Here is a 17,031-nt window from a genome sequence, read left to right on the forward strand (position 1 = left end):
CTTCCAATGGGTGGAACCCAGGCTTTTTGACAAAATCAAATTTTTTCCTCACATTTCAATCAAATGTTCATATCTCTGGGATTATAAGAGTTACTAAAGAAGTGTAAATGTCAAACTCTTCAGCACAAACTGTTTTACAGTGGTAGTATTCTTTAGGTTCTAGGACTTAAACTGAATTTTATACATCACAGTAAACACAGTAACTACTGCATTTGCAATATTTTGTAAACAATTTATATCTCAGCAACCACTCAAGTTAAACACATGCTGTCAGCAGCATTTTATTCATCTAGCTGAGAGCTTTCATATGGGGCACTTACTTGTCAAATATCAAGGCTCAGGGTTTGACTCTGAGCAAAATCACTTAGACAGCCCACCTTGCACACACAGACAAATTCCCTTTACTTGCTTGGCTATTAAATTAAATCTCCAGCGGTGAAGGCTTTGGCTGCTAAATTTTACAATAGGACATTAGTCTAACACTGAGGATTCTGAGGCTTGTTCCACAAGGCCCTAAAGCCCTCCTGTGATTATGAAAGTCATTGGACTGTTTTCTTTACAGATAATTTTCTTTATCACCGCTCCACAAGCCAACACGGGCCCTAGCCAACTGCCTAGGTCGCCTAGTGATGGATCTGGCTCTGAAGACCAGTGGATAGTGTGGTGTGAAATAATTAATGCAGCATAGTTACAAGTTTTTGAAAGCAGATTTTTCTTAACCAAAAATAACGAGTGTTTTATTTATTTTATTTTAATTTTGAATTTGTTAATGAGAGACCAGTTGGCATAATGGTTAAGGTCTTCACCCCCCATTCACAAGGTACAAGGTTCAAGCCTGACCTCCGACCAATGCCCGTTTGGAGTTTGCATGTTCTCTTTGTGTCTCTGTGGGGTTCCTCCGACCTCCAAAAAAACATGCTGAGTGTTTCCATCTCAAACTCACCAATGAATGGAGCTGTGGCCAGCAGCATAGACCCTACATGGTGCCCTACAGGGGGAAGAGCTGTACAGACCAACCGCTTTGGGCCTCTACTGTGGTGCACAGTATCCTCAATACAGGAGAATACGGATCACAGACTGAGCTGTGGCAGGGCTAGCTACTTGACAGTGTAAAATATGTCTCTATGTGATTCGGTCATGCTGACTAATGTCACCAAAATGGGCATGGACAGTTATTGGGTTGAGGACCCAGCCTACTCCAACATATGCCAAGGACCTATGCTAATGGTGGGAGGGGTGTATGTTCCTCTATTGGCCAGTGTGTGCCCGCCCTGGGTCAATAAGTGCTCAATACTGCTCTTTATTAAAGAACTTGATTTTTAAACCATTGAGACCACTCTTTTTCAGTGCATTTGGATTATTTTTATTAGTTTTTGTTTTTACCCACTGCACCGCTTCTTCGATTCTTCATGCTTCTTCGCGTTGAGGACTAATATGGACACTTTGGATCAGTCTGAATTGGCTTCGGCTCCAGCCAATATTAGCAAGGTGGCTCAGCTGAAGGAAGATGTAGCCTGTTTAAAGGGTGAGCTTATCTGTTTGATTAAACTATTTTCCCAAATGGATGGTCAAAGGGCTAAAAGGAGATGTGGTGATTCTTTCACATCTCCTTCGCATTTACTTGTCAACGGTTTTAGTCCCTCTTCAGCTGCTGTATAACTTGAGGCTGAGAACCACTCTGCATCTGCTATGATGAGTTTTTGAGGAAGTGGCAACTATTAGCAATGAGGGAAGCGATGGTGGCTTGGGTCTAAGCCAAGCAGCAGCAAGGATTATAACCTTTTTTTGTCCACTGCAGTAAGTGAATTTAAACAGATGGAACAAACTGTCATTTCTAAATCACATACTTTGCTTAATTGTGGATTGGAAGTTAGACCTTTCTTTGATTTTTTACCTGGTACAAATACATTTATTCTACAAGCCCCTAGTCGTGAACTTAATGGGGAACTTCACATTTCGGAGGTTTTTCACGCTTTCAAAAATATTTTAGAGAAAAACTATTGTTTTAATGTTGGCGAAGTGACTAATATTGAGTAAGGGGATAAAACAGGGATGTTTGTTTTTTATCTTTGAAGGCATGACATATGCTTTTGAAAAACGACTGTTTAAATACAAAAGTCTGCAAATAGAAATACTTTACTTAAAGATATGTATAAAGCATCAAATAATCCCACAAGGGCTATGTTTGTTTAAATTTCCTTTTGGACTAGTTTATGATGAGGTTATGAGTCTTGATTTCATAAATTGTTTTGGTAAATGTGGAATTGAATTGTTGAACAAAGTGATTTTTTATAATGAAAAACAAAGGGATAACCTCTGCCAAGAATTACAGAATCTACTTGGTAAAATTGTTAGTGATTTGCTGTTTAATGAATATAAAGGTTTATACAACAAAATTCTGGAGAAAATTGAGAGAAGGTGTAATGGGCTTTTCTTAAAGAAGAAAAAGAAGTTGGATAGGGGGTCTTGAGCAATATTTGGAAAAAACTGTCTACCCTACTTCAAGGTTAGTACCCTTACATAAGGGCGGTAACCATAGTAATTATTATTACAGACCTAGTGATCTTTATACTAGAGAACGTAATAATGAGATTTTCAATGGGGATAGGATGGAACATACTATCATACTAATGAGAACCATGAATTACTTGAACAGGATTTTCAGAAAATCACTCGCTCAGAGAAACTAGTAAACAGGAATTTTCCGAGACTGTATCCCCATCCCAATATGATGGTCAACCACAGAGGGGTCAAGTACACTCAGAGAGAGGTTCATACAGGAATTAGTTCATTCTAGTACTTCTATTGTTAATAGATTTGAGGGGTTCACTACTTACAACTATACTAATAAAACAATTACTAAAGAACATTTTATTTTGTTTTTAAAAGGCTTTAAATTTGTGCCTAGGAGAAAAGTGGATGTAGCTGACAGTTTGGTTAAACTGAAACTATGCATGAGGAAATAAAATGTTAATATTTTATTTTCAGAGTGTAACAGTCTAGGGGAGCAGAAATGTAGATCGACTAGTCTTGACAAAAAAAGAAAAAGTATCTTTAATCCCCATCTTAATCCTACAGTGAGTACTTTTGGGAAATCTGTGAGGGAGGACATCTATAGGTTACATTCAGGTAATAATACATTTCAGAATAATTTATCCAAGGATGAAGTTTGTGTATTTAAGGAACTTAGGATGGATAATACTACCCAGATTATGAAGCCAGACAAGGATGGGGGGTGTGGTTATGTTTAATGGAGATGATTACTGAAATGCAGTGCAAAAGATTCTGTTTGATACAAATGTTTATGTCCCAGTATCTAAAAACCAGATTAATATCGCATATAACAGGATAGACTCTTACTTGGAAGAATGTGTGTTAAATCAGTGCATCTCTCTGGACATTTATGAGTTCTTGGTGAATAAAAAAATCCAGTGGTTTCTTGTATCTTTGTAATTCACAAGATCCATAAAGATGTTGTCAATCCCCTGCGTAGACCTCTAGTTTCAGCTAGTGGGTCTAAGACCCACCCTCTGGCTATTTTGGTGGACCAATGGGTGAAACGTGGTTGAAAAAACTCCTCATCTTATTAAAGATTCTTGGGAATTCTTAGGGCATCTTTAAAGGGATATTTGGTCTAACAAGTTACTTTTTGTGACAGTGGATGCCCAAGATCTGTTTTCAGTTCTACCTAAAGATGTGGGCCTGGAATTTTTTGAGGACATGTTGTTTTCCCACTCTATTCTCACTCATGAACAAAGAACCTTAGTTGTTGAATTTATGGCCATCATTTTAGAAAATAATTATTTTGTTTGTTTTTTTTTTTTTTTTTTATGGAGAATACTTCCAGTAGACTAAGGGCATTGCTATGGGTGCAGCATGTGCCCTCGTATATGCTAAACTTGTGCTATATGGGTGGGGACAAAAATATGTTTTTCACAGTGGATTTACAAACAATTTACATCTCTATCTACGGTATCTGGATGACATTTTTATATTGTGGAAGGGTACCCAAGAGGAAGTTGAGAATTTTGTGAATTATATTAACACCACGGAAGACTTTAAATTCACATACATTTTAAATTCACATACAATTGTCATCCTTGTAAGACCAATTTTTTAGGTACTTTGATTTCTCATGGTATGGATGGTTTTAGGTCTAACATACATCTGTGGTGGTGCAGCGGTAGCACTGTTGCCTCACAGCAAGAGGTTCTCCTGTTCGATTCTCGTCTGGAGTGCGGGGAGTGCCTTCTGTGTGGAGTCTGCATGTCCTCCCAGTGGTCGAGTGGCATTCCGAAAAAGACATGCGTGAATTGGCGTGCCTTCGTTGAAGGCTGGGTGTCAAGCTGGCAACTCAGCACCGTAAAAACCTACTGCCAATCATTAGCGGACCGGAGTTCTGCTGTGGCGACCCCTAACCGGGAAAAGACAAACAACAACAACATCTATCATAAGAACACCTTTTGTAATTCGTACTTGTACTACACCAGTAGTCACTCTATAGCACAAAAGAGAAGTTTGATAAAGGGGCAGGCCATACGTATAGCAAGGATGACCTCTCATAGTTAGGATGTTTTGGTTGAATTGACCACATTTGCTAACATGTTTTATGCTAGGGGTTATCCTAAAAATTTAGTGGACAACATCAGTAGTGAGGTCTATTATGGTTGGAATGCTAAATATAAGCCACTTTTGGGAATAGGTTTGGATATCTGTAAGGGCCCTATTAAGGAACTCAAACATAAGAAGGCATGCGTTATACAATACAATAGTATTCCAAGGAGATTAAAGAAGTGATCAGAAAAAAATGGCATATTTTTAAAGTAAAATCTGAGATTTATAAAATGGTAGGACCTGAACCATCATTCATTACAAAAACTGCAGCTAATCTAAAGAGATTACTTGAGAACAAATCTAATTATTTTAAGGTGGATCAAGGTACTGTAGCCTGTGGTAATTATAGGGAATGCCCATATATAATTAAGGAATTTGTAATTATTCTAGAAAATGTTATGAGAAAAAGAAGTTATGTACTCACCATAATGTCCCATGTGTGTTGTCCATCTCGCCTTCATTCTTCACTGGTTGGGTTTGGAACCGATCCTCTGTTCCGACTCAGCCTTAAACAAAAGCTCGAGGACTTCCACTAGCTCGTGGATGTATTCCTATCCAATCATGCCCTAGGAAAGCTCCCCAGATCTTGTTTGCTGGTATAACAATAGGCAACAATAAAACTTATGCAAAATTTATAGAGCAATGAAGAAGGTCAGAGAACATTTGTTTCCAATTATGACCGCTCTGTCCTCCAAGAGTCAAAGGCTGGGGGAAGGAGGATGGGATGCAAGAATGAAGGCAAGATGGACAACACACATGGAACATTAGGATGAGTACATAACTTCTTTATGTGATGCTGTCCTATCTCGCCTTTATTCTTCACTGGTTGGGACAGTGTCCCTAGCACCATATTTCTTGGGGGGCTCACGGGAGAATATTCTTCAGAACAGTGGACCCAAAGGAGGCCCTGTTCCTGGAGGCCAAATCCACTTTGTAATGAGTTATAAAGGTATGAGGCCTTGCCCATGTTACTGCAGCAGAAATAGTGTCAAATGGTAGTCTAGACCGAAAGGCTGAATAGGTTTGCTATGGCTCTTGTAGAATGGCCTTTGATTATAAAGGGGAGATATTTGTTGTGAGATTTGTAGGTAAACGTAATACACTTTCATAGCCATTTTGAAAGTGTAATTTTTGATACAGGAGCACCTTTTTTAGAATCTAAAAATTGAATCTAAAAATGAAACAAATAATTGGTCAGATTTTCTAAAGTCCTTAGTCCTATGTAAGTAGAAACGTAATTGCCTATGTACATCCAGTTGGTGCAGTGCATATTCTGCCTTGTTGTCATAGTTATGGTTTGATACTATTGATTGATTAAAATTAGACTCTGAGCATACTTTTGGTAGGAAATATGGGTTTGTTCGAAGGGATACTCTGATTTTTATGGAAAGCATGTAGGCGGGGGCTTTATAGACAATGCTTGAAGCTCTGAAACTCTTCTAGCAGAAGTGATAGCAATCAAGAGAATTGTTTTCCATGTCAAAAACTTTAGATTACAGGATGATGCAGGTTCAAGGTCTTAATAAAACAGTGCCCTTCAAAAAAAGTTTTACATAGTCTGTGAGACATCAGATTTGAGCCTGATTCGCTTACATGAAAATTGCATATTGATGCTAATTGAACTCGAATAATAGCTGCAGCTGCACCTTGATTAAATAGCTTTGTCAAAAATTCAAGAATGGAAACTATAGGTGCAGAAAAGGGATCAATGTGGTTATTTAATTCTCATGAAGAAAATCTTTTCCATTTGCTCATGTATAATTTCCTCAATGAAGCCTTATGAGATGAAATCAAGATATGTTTTGCAGATGAAGAAAGGTTAGGGAGTTTCCATTTGCTCATGTATAATTTCCTCAATGAAGCCTTATGAGATGAAATCAAGATATGTTTTGCAGATGAAGAAAGGTTAGGGAGCCTGGCTATGTCTGCAATCGGAGCAGTCAAACTGTCAATTTGAGGGTTTGAAGAGAGGGATGGAGCATCCTTGACGCATGAGTCAGAAGGTCCGGAACTGGGTCCAGAACCCATGGCTCCTCCTGTAGATGAAGCCAAAGGAAGGGGAACCAGTATATTCTTTTAGTCCTTGAATTTCTTGTCCTACTCATCCTATTGCTGAATATGAACTTAGCCATTGTCTTAAGCCCAGTCCTGTTTTTTCTCCTTAGAACAACATAGTAATGCTTATATCACATCTTAATCCCATGTTATTTTGATACACATTATCAGCTGTTCTACACATTTAAATGTTTTCCATAATATATGTGACGTTTTATGTCAACTACATGAAACTTATTATTTATGAGTATAGATACATTTTTATATATACTTTTTATCAAATTTACCATTTATTAGATTCTTCATTTAATGTGTTTAGTTATAAGTGTTTTTTCTGCAGATGTATTTGTTTACTTGGGTTTATTCTCAAGCTGTCTCATGTAATATGTTGACTAATGCAACATTCAGTTACACTATTAGATTCAAAGGAGAGTGTATTGTTGCTTGACGGTAAGTTCAGTCTATCTTCTTGTTTTATAGAGTTATCATGTGACCTAAAGGCAACAACTCGTCATTCAAGCAGTCTGTTTACTTACGACTTTGCTCTTGGTGTTCACTGCGTTTTTGTTGCCTAATGGGGTTAATTTATTTATGGATGGTCTACCTTGTTCAATCGCTTTACTATAGCAGTCAGTTTCTGGTCGGGATGGAACATTTTTGGGTTTTCCAGGATTTGATAACAGGTATGTTTGATTTGTTTACAAGACAGGTTTTTCTGTGGTTTCTTACGCATTTGATTATTGCTTGTAGCATTGTTGCGTATATATAAAGAGTTTTGGGTTTACTTTTTTAATGGAATCTTCGTGTTTGCTGCTATTTACCTTTGAGTATCAAAGGGTTACTATGAAGCTACATATTTACAATGTTTTATTTTGGATGTACTTTTTTATCTGTTGCATTATGCTTGCTATTCTTAATGGATTCATAGGTAACCAGAGTATATATATTGAGCTGTATGTTTTTGGCGTCGCCAGTTTGGCTTCCTCTATTTAGGGTTTGTGTTTTTAATAGTTTTTTATCTAAACTGAATCAATAGGGGATTTTGTGGGATGTGTTTTATGTGTGTGCTGATTATGCTTACTTCCGGATGCGCCTTTTTGGTACTTGAATGTCGTATTAGCTTTATACATGTCTGCCGGTTTCACCTTCTCCATATTTGAAGCTTGCTGCTTTATTTATATGATTTTTACTAGTTTGATATGACTATGAAGTCTATACTTGTTGGAAGAATGTGCTACGAAACCTTGCAATATGTATAGAATCCTTATATTGATGTTATATGTATATATCTTTTTTGTATATGCATTTTACCACCTACTTTTGTTGTGGTTATTCTGCAATACTTAGGGCCGATTGTTCTAGCAACCATTATTGGTTAGCAGGCATCCAGATTGTAATACATTTTAATAATTCAATTATTGTTCTATTAGTTAACTATCCCGCCAAAATGGACAGTATTTAAGCTTGTATCATTTTTTGTGATTTTATCTGATGAAGCGTAGCCTTGTACTACGCGAAAGCGCTTATTCATTTTCTATTAAAGTGAATTTCGATTTGTAAGCTGTTTCGAGTTTGGATTTTTATAACAGAGAAGTTTATATATCGTGTTGGTGTCTCCTACTATTGTTTTTACATTATACTTCTTTTTCGTTTTGGTGAGAGGCACCTTCAGCTAGAGTTGTGGTCCTGGTTTTACTTTACTTGCCTTATGAGATGAAATCAAGATATGTTTTGCAGATGAAGAAAGGTTAGGGAGCCTGGCTATGTCTGCAATCGGAGCAGTCAAACTGTCAATTTGAGGGTTTGAAGAGAGGGATGGAGCATCCTTGACGCATGAGTCAGAAGGTCCGGAACTGGGTCCAGAACCCATGGCTCCTCCTGTAGATGAAGCCAAAGGAAGGGGAACCAGATTTGACGAGGCCAGTATGGAGCGACAAGTATCAAACTCTTTCCCAAACAGCTGGATTTCTGAAGAACTTTGGGTATCAACGGAAAGAGAGGGAAGGCGTAGAGGAGACCCGAGGGCCAAATCGTGTACAAGTGCATCCCTTGGTGACTCTCCTGGATGGGGGATACGGGCAAAGTAGCTGCTGCATTTGGCATTCATGGATGTGGCAAAAAAGTCACAGCAAGGCTGGCCCCATTTGTAGAAAATCTTTTCTGCTACTTCCTGTTTTAGAGATCACTCGTGAGGCATCAGAATTGCTCTGCTGAGTCTGTCTCCTATCATATTGGATTTCCCCAGGATGTGCATTGCTGGCAGAAAGCACTGGGAAGATGTCACCCACTGCCATACTCTCAGGACCTCTTGGCAAAGGAAGTAAGATATGGTTCCTCCTTGTTTATGTACCATACCACTGACATGTTGTCTATCTGCATTGTAATAGCTCCCAGCGGAAGAGAGCCCTGGAATAGGTTCATAGGTGTGTACTAGGCGAATGGCCCTGGAGCCTTTCCAAGCCTAGCCCATAGGATTACCCTGGCATCGTGTCACCCGACCTTAGTTCCCAGTGCCTCTGTCGAGTAGAGCCACTGGAGTGATTCCCGGGATGAATTTTAAGAAATTGTATAGGTTCATAGATTAGTACTAGGCTGACTGCCCTTGTGAGCCATTTTAAGCCTAGCCAATTACTCCATGCAAGAATCAAACCTTGCACCTTGTGTCTGTAAGGTAAACACCTCAACTATTATGCCATCCTCCCAACATTACAAGCACCACTCTCATCTCTAGGACACTGATGTGCAAATGGGCCTCATGATCCTGTCAAGTGCCTTGGACTGTTTTTCCCAGATAATGCCCCCCCCCCCCAATCTGGGAAGTGTCCATGGTTACTGTGGCTAATGGCTATGGAAGAACAAAGGGTTGACCTGATGTCACGTGAGTGGAGTGAAGCCATTAGTGAAGGTTTTTCCTGCAAGATTCAGTTATTGAAATTTGGTGGGGCATGGGAAGTTCTTGCAAGGACCACAGAGCCACTGCAGAATCCTCATGTGCAGATGTGCTAATAGAACTAAGTTTATTGCTGTTGCCATGGTTCCCAAAACTTTCAGGACTGTTCTTGCCTGTACTTTTTTTCCTGGAAAGAAGGTTTAAGACCTGTTGTCACAGTACTTGAACTCTTTCTGAGGGAAGCTTTGCCATCATTTTTGTTGCATCTAGATCTGCTCCTATAAAAACAATACATTGAGGTAGCAACAAGGCAGATTTTTCATAATTGATCGTGATTCCTAGATGAGAGCAGAGAAGTAGTGTGGTGTCTCTTGCTTTTAGTAGTAGATGCTTAGTGGTGGCGGTTAGGAGCCAGTCATCTAGATAAGGAAACATTCAGAAATCTAAATGTCTCAAGTGAGCCGTGACAACTGCCATATACTTGAACACTCTGGGAGCTGTAGAGAGACCAAAGGGCAGGGCTGGAAATTAGTAGCGATAGGCTCCCATCCAAAAGCGCAGATGAATCCTAGATGGCCTGTCCATTTTTATGTGGTAGTATGCATCTTGGAGGTCTACAGAGCACATCTAATCGTCTTTACCCAGTAAGGGAAATAGCGACTGCAGTGTTACCATCCAGAAATTTGTTCTTTTTACTGATTTGTTTAATCTGCTGAGATCCAGTATGGGTCTCCAGTCCCATGTTTTCTTTGGCACTAAAAAGAACCTTGAGTAAGTTCCGGATACTATTTGGTCTGTGGGGACTGTTTGGATGGCTCTTTTGTCTAGCAACTTTGAATTTCTAGTGTTGTCTGTTCCCTCTGACTGGGTGGAATGTCCGGGATGTTCTTTATGTTTGGGACAGGAAAGAAAATGGTATAGAGTAGCCCCTCTGGATAAGTTACTTTGTACTCACTTGCCTTTTGTTATTTCTAGCCAGGCCTTTGGGTACAAAGATAAGTGACCCTCGACTATCTCCAGAGAGGGACAAACAGGCCTCCTTTCAGGAGCGTTGAAAGGGCTTACCACAGAATGACTCCGTCACCCTGACTTTGCAGACCCCCCCCCCCAGGGGAAAAGTCACCACATGTGCCCTGAAAAACTCTCTGGGATTTTCGGAACCACAGTTTTCCTCTCTTCTAACCTTTTGGGTAAAGTCTAGAAGGTAGGGAAAAACAGACTCCTATGGCAGAGAGAGTTTTTTCTTCTTACTCACACCTGGTTGGTGTATCCTTAATTTTTGGCCCGAACAAGGATGCGCCATCAAAAGGTGCATTAACAAAGGTAGATTTAAAGGGTTCTGCAAAGTCACACAAGCACATCCAGGAATGTCTCCTTAGGGAAATTCCTGAACCTGGTGCTCTACTCGTTCCAACTGCTGCATAAGAAATGAGTCTCATGGAGGAGTTAACCGCAGACTTTAAGGTGGAGAGCTAACAGGAAACCTTGTCTGATAAACCTGAATCTACTGAACCTTGGAAAGTCTCTCCTAGCTCCTTTAGGAGATCTCTTTGTAGCCTAGTAAAGTGCATCAGACAATTCAGTGATCTGAGTGCCAAAGTTGCTGAAGAGAACATGCGCTTTCCATATCTGTCCATCGTATGAGATTCCTTGTTTAGCGAATGGACAGACAAGGATGTCTCTGAAAGTTCCATTTTGGTGGCTGCCTCCACCACCATAGCATCTACTAGGGAACACCCTTGGAACGAAAATCTTTGTCTGATGATGCTGTAATAAATTTTTTTGGCTTCTAAGGAAAAGGAACAGGTTTCACTGAGTCTGGAGATTCCCATTCCTTTCAACTAACTAATTCTATGAGCTCGTTGAAAGGCGGAGACACCCAAGTGGCGGAAGGGCGAGACCCAAAGGTCTTCAGGTATACAGACTCCTCCACAGAAGGGTTGATGGACTTCTAGCCACCTCTTTGTTTAAGAATTTTGAGGATGTTAGCAAAGAAGACATCCTCAGAGGGTGACCGTCGGGACCCTTCTGACTTATCAAGGTCTGTATCAGAAAGTACAGTTTTGTACCTACCATAAATGTAGATGTCCGAACAGGATAGCATCTGCAGTCATAACAAATGGGTTGTCCTGTCGTCAGGCAGCCCTTCGGTCGGCTGGATTCCAAAGTCTGGGTCCGGCTTCGGCTGATGTCGCACTTCACCCGACGTCATCTCTGCTGGTCTTCGGGTATAAAGGCATCAGCCGATGCCATTTTCCTCAGTGTTTCTTGCCCCAGATGCCAGTTGCCCTCTAGGAAAGCTAAATTTTGGATAAATGCCAATGTTTCCAAACTAGTAGAAGGCAAACATAAAAAATAAGCATGTATGTACATATATACAAACAAATACACCATAAGAGACTCCCCCCCCAGCTAGCTATTAGGAGGGTAAATACCCTAGGAGTACCACAGAGGGAAGGAGGGTGGTAATCCTGACTGCAGATGCTATCCTGTTCGGACATCTACATTTATGGTAGGTACAAAACTGTACTATGTCCTTCAAGGATGCATCTGCAGTCATAACAAATGGGTAGAATACCATAGCCAAACTAGGGGAGGAGGAAGAAGAATTATGGTGTAGTTAGGATCCCTTGCAATACAGCAGTGGCAAACCCTGCTCGGGATCTAGAGTATAGAGGTAAATTATAATGCTTGGCAAATGTATGCACGGAGGTCCAAGTAGCCGCCTCAATAATGTCCTTGGTTGCCACTCCTCATAAGAAAGCTGTGGTAGTGGCTGTAGCCCTTGTAGAATGAGGTCTTATGTTCTGTGGAACTGGTTTTCCATGGTAGGAGTAACAGAATCTTATGCAATTTCCTATCCATTTGGAGATTGTCTGTTTGGAAATTGCTTTTCCTTCCCTTCCTGTTGCATAGGCTACTAAAAGCTGGTCAGCTTTTCTGTTACTTTTGGTTCTGTCCAGGTAGTAGCGTAACTGTCTATGTACATCCAAGGTATGCAGCAGCCTTTCCCCCCTGTTCTGTGGATTGGGAAAGAAGGTAGGTAGGTGGATTGCCTGGTTTAAGGACACTCTGGATACCACCTTAGGCATAAATGTAGGATTAGTTCTCATGGACACTCTATCTTGATGGAAGATTAGGAAGGGTTGTACTGCCATTAAGGCCTGTAGTTCCGAAACCCTCTTTGCTGAAGTAATTGCCAGTAGGAAAGCAGTTTTCCATGATAGGTGTTGAAGATCTGCTGTTGCTGCTGGTTCAAATGGAGGTAGTGTCAATTTTTCTAGCACAAAGTTCATGTCCCATGCTGGTAATGGTGGTTTCCTAGGAGGTTTTACATTCTTGATCCCTCTGAGGAATTGCCTGAGTAGAGGATGAGAAAAGACAGGTGGATCCAAGCTGTATTCTGCGGAAATAGCTGATGCATGTATCTTGATGGAGGAATAGGACAGGCCCGTATGTAGAAGCTCTGCCAAATACTCCAGAATGTTAGCAATATCTATGTTCGAGACATCTTTTCCTCTTTCAGTACTCCAAATGACAAACCTTTTCCATTTTCCTGCATAGTTCCTTCTTGTTGAAGGTCTGCGGGCTTCAAGGATAATGTCTTTAACCCTTTGGGATAAGTCTGGGTTAGTAGCTGTTATGTGATGTTCCAGGCAGTCAGTTGCAAGGTTTTTAGGTTTGGGTGCATGATGTTGTAGTTGTTCTGAGTTAACATCAAAGGTATCAGGGGTATTGGCCACATTCTCCCCTGAGACATGCTCCTCAGCAAAGGATACCAGTGTTGTCTTGGCCAATTCGGAGCTATCAGAATTATCCTTGGACGTTCCTCTTTGATTTTCAGCAGTACCTTGTGGATCAAAGGAAGAGGTGGAAATGCATATGCTGTCAGGCCTTTCCAGCTGAAGGATAGTGAGTCCACCTTCCATGCTAGTGGGTGGCATGTCCTTGTGCAGAATTTTTTGAGCTGGTGATTGAGTGGGGATGCGAATAGGTCTATTTGTGGCATTCCCCATTTCTTTGTGATGGCCTTGAAGATGTCCGGGTGTAGCATCCATTCGTGAGCATTCGAGGTGGTTCTGCTTAACATGTCTGCTAGGGTGTTTTCTTTTCCCGGCACAAATATTGCCTGTAACTGGATGTTGTAGCTCAGAGCCATATTCCAAAGGTCTAGAGTCATTCTGCATAGGGGGTATGAACGAGTCCCTCCCTGTTTGTTGATGTACCACATGACTGTGGTGTTGTCTGTCCTTATCATTAAATGGCCTTCTTTGAGGAATGGTTTGAATTTCTGGATTGCTAGTTTTACTGCCAGCATTTCTTTTTGGTTTATGTGTAGGTGCAGCTGGTCTGGAGTCCACAATCCTTGAATGCACTTGTCCAACATGTGCGCCCCCCAGCCTAGGTCTGAGGCGTCCGTTGTGATGGTTTGGTTTGCTTGAAAGTTGTGGAAGGGCAAGCCTGGGTTTGACTGGCATGCTTGAGCCCACCATAGAAACTCTTGCTTCAGGCATGGAATTATTGGGATTTCGGTCTCTAAGCTGTGCCTGTGCTGAGACCATAAATTCTTTAGGTACCACTGTAGTTTTCTCATATGCAGTCTGGCATGGGGGACCAGGATTATGCATGATGCCATGAAGCCCAAGGCCTGCAGTACTTTTCTTGCTGTTAGTTTGTGCTGCTTTGTTAATGCCAAGAAGTAAAGAGGGAGTTGTGCTTGTTTTTCTGCAGTTAGGAATGCCATTTGTTTTATTGTGTCCAATTCCGCACCCAAGAATGTTCTTGTCTGGGATGGTATTAGTCTTGACTTTTTGAAATTGACTGTGTATCCCAGGGCTTGTAGTAAGCAAATGACTCTTTGTAAATCTGTTGTCAGCTTGCTTTTGTTGTCCGCTTGTAACAGGCAGTCGTCCAGGTATGGATAAATTTGGATTCCCTGTAGCCTGCAATGAGCGATTACTGATGCCAGGCATTTTGTGAATACTCTGGGCAGTAGATAAGCCAAAGGGCAATGCTGAGAATTGATAATGCTCTGATCCTGCAAGAAATCTGAGGTATCTTCTGCAATTTGGTCGTATGGGGACGTGCAGGTATGCCTCCTTGAGATCTAGAGTTACCAGCCAACACTCCTTGCCCAGCATGGGAAGAAGTTGCTGCAGGGTCAGCATTTTGAATTTTGGTACCGTGATGTATGTGTTTAAGACGGACAGGTCGAGAATAGGTCTCCAACTTTTCTCTTTTCTTGGTACTAGGAAGAGTCTGGAGTAGAATCCTTTGCCCTTTTGTGTTATTGGTACTCTTTCCACAGCTCTCATTTTTGTTAGTTGAGCTATCTGCTTTAGAGCTTCTGTTTTTTGATTTGGAGGTAGGTTTGGCATTCCTCTTTTTACTGGTAAGGTGTGGAAGTGGAACCTGTAGCCTTGGTCTATGGTTTGCAAAATCCACTTGTCTTTTGTGATATAGTGCCAATTTTTCGAAAATAAGGCTAACTTTCCACCTAAAGGTGCTGCTATTTGCTCCCTGGTAGGCGGTGTCAGAGTCAAGTCACTGTGATTGTCCTGTTGCAGTGGCAGTGGTTGTGTCTGTGCCTCTCTGGTTATTGCCTTGCCACTGGCGTCCTCTATAGGCACCTCCTCTGGATTGATATCTGCCTCTGGAGCGTCTATTCCTGCCTCTGAGATTTTGAGGAGTCTGGAAAGGACCAATTTTTGGCAGGCCAGTTCCTGCTGAACCTTGGGGGCTGAACCTGTAAGAAATCCTTAACTGTTTGTACAGATTTTGCCTTCTCTTCCATTTTCTTCATTACTTGCTGAGCAGGTGTACCAAATAGACTGGCCTTATCCATAGGAGCATCTAACAGCTTTGCTTTAACATGATCCGGCAAAACCTGTTCCTTCAACCATGCATGCCTTCTTATCACTGTGACAGTCATGGCTGATCTAAATGAAGCCTCCAGTGCATCATAGCCACATTTTAAAGAATGGTTACTAACCTGCTGAATGTTATTCACCATTTCTAAAACATATTTCTTATCTAAGGAGTCATCAGAGGACAGCTTCTTAGTTAACTGATCAAGCATAAACTCTTGGTATTGGATCATGTGAAACTGACAGTTTAAAGCTCTAGCTGAGAGAGTAGCAGAGGTGTAAACTTTTTCCCCATCTCTAAGGACCTGGATTCCCTTTCAGAAGGGAGAGGGTTTTTTGCTGAGGTTGAAGCTACTGCCTTAGGCCCCTGGGATATAGTCTCAGGATCTGCAAGGGGGGCCTTGTATAGGTGGTGATGAGTGTCTGGCACCCTGTAAAATCTATCTGGTTTGGCAGGGGCTGGAGGTAAGGTATCAGGAGCAGTGCAAACATCATTAAATGCATCATCCACAACAGGCAGAACTGGAGGTATAGCTAAGGGCCTATGTTGTGGTAAGTGCAGAAAGGTCCTAAGCCTTTTTCTTGAATCCGAGAAATCTTGTCCCTGCCATTGGAATTGTTCTCTCATGGCATGTAAGGTTTCCCCGAAGGAGAATTCCTCTGGTGGAGTGGCAGAAGGAATGGATTCTTCAGCATTGGAATCTTCATAAGTAGAAAAAGGAGCCTCTGGTTGATCTGTAATGTCTGAGTCATCCGAAGAATCATCAGAGGACACTGGCTCGGGGGGCTCTGCTCTAGATCTCTTTTCTGGAGGCTGAGAGGCCCTGTCTGGGTGAGATTGGGATCCCCTAATTAAGGAGATTAAATCCTCTGCCAGAGTAAGCATTTGTGAACTAGAAGAGGGCCTATGTGAGGGGGTCTTAACAGGCACTGATTTAACAGTTTTGGCTGCTTTAGCCCTGGCAAAGGCCTTTATGGACATGGCTGCAGGAGGCCTAGCAGCACCACGTGCTGGTGTTGAGACATCCAAAGGGATAGTGTTTGATAATTCAGGAGGAACCACAGTACTAGGCAAAACTTCAGAGGCCGATTCAACTAAGGTAGCAGGAGCCTCAGTAGTAGTCATGGATTCGGCTGAAGATTGACCCGTTTTCTCGGTTTCGGCCGAAACCGAGACACTCGCGGCTTGCTTCACCGTGGTTTCGGCCGAAACCGCGGACCGCGAGTGTCGGTCTTTTCTTTATGCGTTTTAACAATTTGGGTAGTCGGAGGATCCGACGGCATAATGTACGCAAAATCTGAGCCGAAAAACTGTTCAGCAAACTCCGACCGACGCCTAAGCGTTCGGTTGAAGGAAGCACAGGCTAAACAGGCTGCTACGTCGTGGTCTAGGCCTAAACAAGGTAGGCAGTAAGAGTGGAAATCTTTATGAGGTATTTGTTTTCCACAAGTTAAACAGTTATTTACTTTTTCTGACATCGGCTGAGGCAAGAAAGAGTCCCCAACGGGGTACTTAGCTTTTAGAAGTCTTTGAAGTAGTATTCGGTAGTAGTAATCTCTGGATCTGACCGACCGGCACTTGCGAACAGCTTCTGCTTCGGGCGC

The 17,031-nt window shown here is 41.5% G+C and overlaps 1 protein-coding gene across 8 annotated transcripts in view; it reads right to left on the reverse strand.

Annotated features, from left to right (window-relative positions):
- The window catches only part of CEP170 (centrosomal protein 170), a 2,077,048-nt gene that overhangs the window by 1,492,336 nt on the left and 567,681 nt on the right, over window positions 1-17,031 (reverse strand). The window lies entirely within an intron of this gene.

This window comes from Protopterus annectens, chromosome 1.part2 (assembly GCF_019279795.1).
Source record: "Protopterus annectens isolate FY-2018-M chromosome 1.part2, PAN1.0, whole genome shotgun sequence".
Taxonomy (NCBI): domain Eukaryota; kingdom Metazoa; phylum Chordata; order Ceratodontiformes; family Protopteridae; genus Protopterus; species Protopterus annectens.